Here is a 5,720-nt window from a genome sequence, read left to right on the forward strand (position 1 = left end):
AGCAGGAAAAATATAGACAACTCATCATTGCTTGTCAGCTTCCACCCAATCATAGACAAGAGCGTCTGAATCTCTGTTTTTCTTTCAGTGGAATAGGGAGATAGAACTTATTTTGGCTTCACAAAAGAGAAATTTAAAAAAAAAATAAATGACGTGAAACAAAGGAACCCTTAAAGTGTCAGTCCTTCTTTAGACAACAGTTTTCTTCCCCTATGTTTGCTTTTTGGGAATTGTAGTGTGAAATTCTAATCATAGACAAGAGCGTCTGAATCTCTGTTTTTCTTTCAGTGGAATAGGGAGATAGAACTTATTTTGGCTTCACAAAAGAGAAATTTAAAAAAAAAATAAATGACGTGAAACAAAGGAACCCTTAAAGTGTCAGTCCTTCTTTAGACAACAGTTTTCTTCCCCTATGTTTGCTTTTTGGGAATTGTAGTGTGAAATTCTTTTTTTCTGCAATGATTTTTTGTTTTCGTTCTGAATGTGTCAAGTTGTTCATTTATTTTCGGCATGTTATTATTTACAAGCTTTGAGTGCTCTTTGCTGGCTTGCTTTTGAGGCTCTGCTTGTGGAGCTGGCCTGGCAGGGTGGGATTCCTATTGCTGCTTGGGACTCCTATGTCGGTTCTCCTGCATAGTCTAGGTCACACATGCTACTCCCAGACTGGTATTTGTGGAGGTGTTGGATGGGCTGCCCACTGCTAACTAATCGACAGGTGTTTGAGTGCTGAGCTGCATGCTATGGGTTGTTACTGTAGAGCTGTATCATGGATCCAGAAGGATTTGGTCTAGTGGATCTTCTCCCCTATTAAATTAATACTCTCTGCCCATGCCTGACTGTTCCTTACAGTGTATTTTGGGGGGAACCATTTCTGAACGTATTCACACTCTCCTAAATGCGAACTCAAAGCTGCTTTTGAGACCGAACTTGCTTGCTCTGCAAGAAAGCAGTTTTGTGAGCAAAACTTCCAGTGTGTTTTCCTGAGAGCCTCCCAGGTGTCAGCATGAAGGCCATTGGCAGTTGTCAAGGCAGTAGTCTTGGGCTGGAGTGAGGGTGGGCTACGGATATGACTGCTGGTGGGGCTGCTGAACAGCATGAAGTGTCCGAAGTAAGAGGGACACAAGCCATTAACTGAGGATGCTGTTCTGTAGCCCTCACCATTGGTAAACATTGCCTGACTTTTCCAGCTTGCGTTTTTTTTCTTTGAGATTTATCTGATAATTTCTGGGTGTACTTTCTTTAACCATTAATTCATAATGTAACAAAAGTCTTTGGTTCCTGAGTCTTAGCATGCCCTTCTGATTAATACAGCTGCTAAATGTAGAAGTTAGTACGACTGTTTCTGAAAGGTTTGGGAATTTCTGTTGCCATATGCTGCCAGAAGAGAAAAGGGAAGTCCCCGCTTTTATTAGCGATACACGAAAGCAAAGGGGAGCATGAATACAGGAGAAAGGGGCAAGCTGGGAGGAAGAGCCCTAGCTTTGGCATCACAGGTGGCTGTGAAGTTGTGGGGAAAATGCAAGAGATTAGAAAAGATCAGGGTATTTCTTCATTACAGTGATAGGGCAAGGTTTTAAACTTGTTACTGTTCTAGTTTTGATTTGACTTGTACACTTAATTAACCCAGTGTTTCTATCTCCCTCAAGTTCTCGTGCCTGTTCTTATCTCCTTGTCCCAGGTAAACATCTCAAATTCACCGCATATTTAAAGCAAGAATTCAAGATTGTAATAATTTTTTCCTCTGTGGCACACATAGTTCCAAAGTGTTTTACAAGGCATTTATGCAGGAGTCATCTTTTCATACCTGAAAGACCATGTCACCCCCAAGTGGAAAGAACACACTGTGCACTGCGAGCAGTACAGAGGGAGAAGCTTTTGCTCATTGTAAATGCTTGAGGGCCTTTGTGCTTAAACAGAAATGCAGAACCCATCTTCTGTAACATCAGGGCGCTCTCTAGCACTGCGTGGAGGTGATTTGTGGCACCTTGGAAGGAAGAGTGCGCTCTCCTGAGTCACCTCGGTCTTGTCCTGCTGATACATACGCTATCTTTAGAGTTCTCCTGTTTGACTCACTATTTTGTCCTCTTTTAAAAGGTAATGACGAAATAGGTCTTTCCTAATTTTAAGGATGCTTGTAATTTTGTTTTTGTGAACAATGATTCGGAATGATGATGGAATTGATTTTAATTTGAGCAAGCAGGTCTTGTCTCATGGTCATCTTCCTGAGGATGGACAGACTGTCACGTCGTGCTTCCCCCAATTCTGTTGCTGCTTCTTTTTTCCTCTTTGGTGGTCTGGAACAGGAAACCTCTCTGTTCAGCTTGTTGCTCACTGCCAGAGTGTGTGCAGGCATTTCCTGGTGCGATGAGAATACAGAACCCTGGCAATCTTGTGTAGCTGTCAGAAGGGTAGGTGAAGGTTGGAAAGGCATACGGGAAGCCCCCTATGAGCTGCTTTGTACTCTGCTGTGTGGGAAGTCAAAGGCCTAGAAAATGATGCTTGTATTTTTTTAACTCCTCTGCGACAGAACCTGTGCAGCCCAGTGCTCTCCAGTACAGCAGGGCACTGGGACAGAGCACAGAGGTGTTGCCTGTGCTAGGGCAGGTATGTGATGATCAAGCTGTGACTTGAGCTTGTTAGCAGGCAGAAGAGGAAAATGTATTGTGCCCAAAGATGTAAAAATGGTTTGAGTCCAAAACAGAGTAGTTTCCTATTCCCTTTGCTCTATTTTTGAATTGACTGTAGTTTCATGTTCTAAATGCTATTCCTGAAGAAAATATATTGCTGACCGTGGTAGGACTGTTTTGCTGTTTCATTCCACTGCCATGCAGTGTCTCTGTCCAGCTGTGTCTCTTAAAAGGTCCTTTGATCATGAAGAAGCATTACCAGTAACAGAACTGGGATATGACTTAACAAAAATGCTGTTTCTTGTCATCAGTCTTGCACCAGACACACCCAAATTACTTCATCTGTCTCTCTTTGTCTCTTGCATTGGCTAACAGAATTTGTTTACCTTAAAGAAAAAAATAAAACAGTAAAAACAAAAGCATATTTATTCCATTTTAACTTTACAGTTTTACAAGGAGTGTGTGACAAGATGAATAAGAAGAATGAAATCAGCCTTTCAGTATGTCCATGTGGCCAAGTCAGTGGCCTTCCTTGTGAAGTAGGTACAACTGAGTTGCATCTTTTGAGGACTGCAGCCAAACTGGGGTCCAGGGAGAGTCAGAGAAAGGTTTTGTAATTTACCTCACTGAGAGTTAAGCAGTTGTAGCATTTGGGCCAGTGTATCTGTCTGGTGCTTGGCTATATTTAGGGGGATACAAAGTCAGGCTGGAAATCTCAAGGGAACTTGCTTTTCCCTCTTATGCTGCTGTTCTAAATTTCAGGGTTGGTTTTTTTTTCAGTAATGTGTGTGAGAATACATTTGAAGGTGTTGGGTATGGCATATTGCATATATATCAATTTTTTTTTGGGGGGGGGGGGGTATATACAGCAGCACAGCTGAGCCCTGCCCATGTCACATGTTGGATGTGCCAGGGAGGGAAGGGATAGGCCTGGGAGAGGAGCAGGAGCGCTTCCATTGTAGAAAAGATGCTTGGCTGCCCCTGTTTCCAGCTGGGTGCTGAGGTATATCTCAATGATGGGGACTCATGGGGCTTCTCCAGTGCCACCTTGACCCAGAGGCCAGGCATTACAAACTGTTGCTCTTCCAGATCGTGGTGTCCAGGTGACAACCATCCATGAAGACCACTTCTGAAAGCTTTATTTGTCTTTGTTTTCTCTCCTGCCTTTGTCTTTGTCAGGCAGGCTCAGGTAGCTTACCTTTATGACAGTGTGGGACCAAACAGATTGTAACAGGAGCTGTGTGTGACACTTCAGTGAACTGTCGGTGTTTAGCAGTGATTAGCTTTTTTAAAGACCCTTTTCTTTGTCTGCTGGGGACTTTAATTTTTTCTCTCATTGCTTTGCTTCTTATTGATTTAAAGAAAAAAAAAATTACCCAAAGCCCTGTTTGGTAATAGAATATTGATGAGAAGGCTGGGGAAAGAGAGAGGGATGGTGGAAGTCTTTGTTCCTGTTCGACAAAAGATGGAGAATACAGGGGAAGAAATGTGAATGTGTATGGGGAGGAGGGAAGGGGAAGAGAAGAAAGAGTTATTTAAAATCACAGCTAGGAAATCACTCTTCCAGTCTACGTGGCTGCAGCGAGATCAATTTTCAATTTCGGTTTCCCTGCCTTTTGTGTTTCGAGACACTTTCATGCCGCTGGAGATGGGGGATCTGCCAGCAACTGTTTGTTTAAAACAAATTGTCAGTAGCTATTTTTTTCAGATGAACTGCTTCCTGGATCAATTTAACATGCTGTAAGGAGAAAGAGGGGAGAACCACGAGGCCCTGCGCTCCTCCAGAGTCGCATTTACACCAGCACAACTCTGGCCACATCCATGGTTTTACTTCTCGGCTCAGTGAGGTGTGAGGAGCGAATGGAGCAGGCCCTTGTTTCATAGATCCATTTAGTGTCACATGAGGTGTTGAGTGTGAAAGAGTAAATGCACCAGACACAGTTGAATGGCTTGATTTTTAAGCAACCATGCGGTGTCGGTGCTTCGTATCTCTGCAGGATCTTGGATTAACAATAGACTGGCTCTTTTATCTGTAGTTTATCGTACGGCAATACAGGATCAACTGCTATTGATAATCAAACCAAAGACTCTGCTGTGTAAATCAGTGTTGCTCATTTTGTTGAGCACATACAGATGAAGATTTGGCTCAGAAAGTTTAAATCATTGCTTGATACAAATGCTATTATCTTTGCTGCTTCTTCAAACCAATGATGAATATGAAAAGCAAAAAAAAAGTTCCTTTTCCACCCCAATCAACTACAGAAACTTTTCTATTTAAAAAAAATAAGTTAGTTTGTGTTGAAATGTGGAGAGTGAGGAATAACCATTTGCCCTCCTGACCAATTAAATGTTTGGTTTTTTTTAAACAGACACAAATTTGAAACCTCATGGAAAAAAAATGGAAAAATTGCCATTTGCTCAACACAATAGGAAGAGGTAGATTCAAAGGAGGCTGAGTTTACAACACAATTATATATTCTAACATTTTATTCCTTTCAGTACCTTTAATGAAAGCTGTACTTGAAACTAAATAATTGGGTGGAGACATTGTCTTGGAATAAAATGACTGAATATTTTTAGGTGAATATTCAGATTTTCATGTACAGAGTGGGCAAGTAGTTCCTCTTAATAGTCATAGCAATTGATAGCACAAGTCAGTTCTAAGCTACTCCACTGTCTTTTGCACACAGAGCTGTAATAATTTTGCAGGGGCAATTCTGAAAACTTTGGTCTGTAATTTCAGACACGGAAGTCAGAGCTGTACCTTGAAAAAATATTGCTATTGGTTTATGTAATCCCATTTTCAAGATAAATTTAAGCAAGAAGCAATGAAAACACCTCATGATTAATGTTTCTATAAATCCGTCCCTTCAGCTTATTCATCCTTCATATCGCTTCTCTTTGAACTCTTGCTTTTGACATTGCATTATCTAATTGGCACGTACTTAATGATTGTATTGCGTGAGTGCAAAACTCATGACTGTATGGAGGGCACTCTGTGTCCTGCACAGCTCCTGTGTTTGTGGACATAGAGTAGGACCGTGTCTTAAGCCAGTGTGAGAGCTCCCTGGGGTGGGAGTTGGGGGGGGGGGG

The 5,720-nt window shown here is 41.9% G+C and overlaps 1 protein-coding gene across 1 annotated transcript in view; it reads left to right on the forward strand.

Moving 5' to 3' along the window:
• The window catches only part of NRXN3 (neurexin 3), a gene marked incomplete at its 3' end in the record, with an annotated part of 723,331 nt that overhangs the window by 113,028 nt on the left and 604,583 nt on the right, over window positions 1-5,720 (forward strand). The window lies entirely within an intron of this gene.

Source organism: Charadrius vociferus, unplaced genomic scaffold (genome assembly GCF_000708025.1).
Source record: "Charadrius vociferus isolate BGI_N301 unplaced genomic scaffold, ASM70802v2 scaffold14, whole genome shotgun sequence".
Taxonomy (NCBI): domain Eukaryota; kingdom Metazoa; phylum Chordata; class Aves; order Charadriiformes; family Charadriidae; genus Charadrius; species Charadrius vociferus.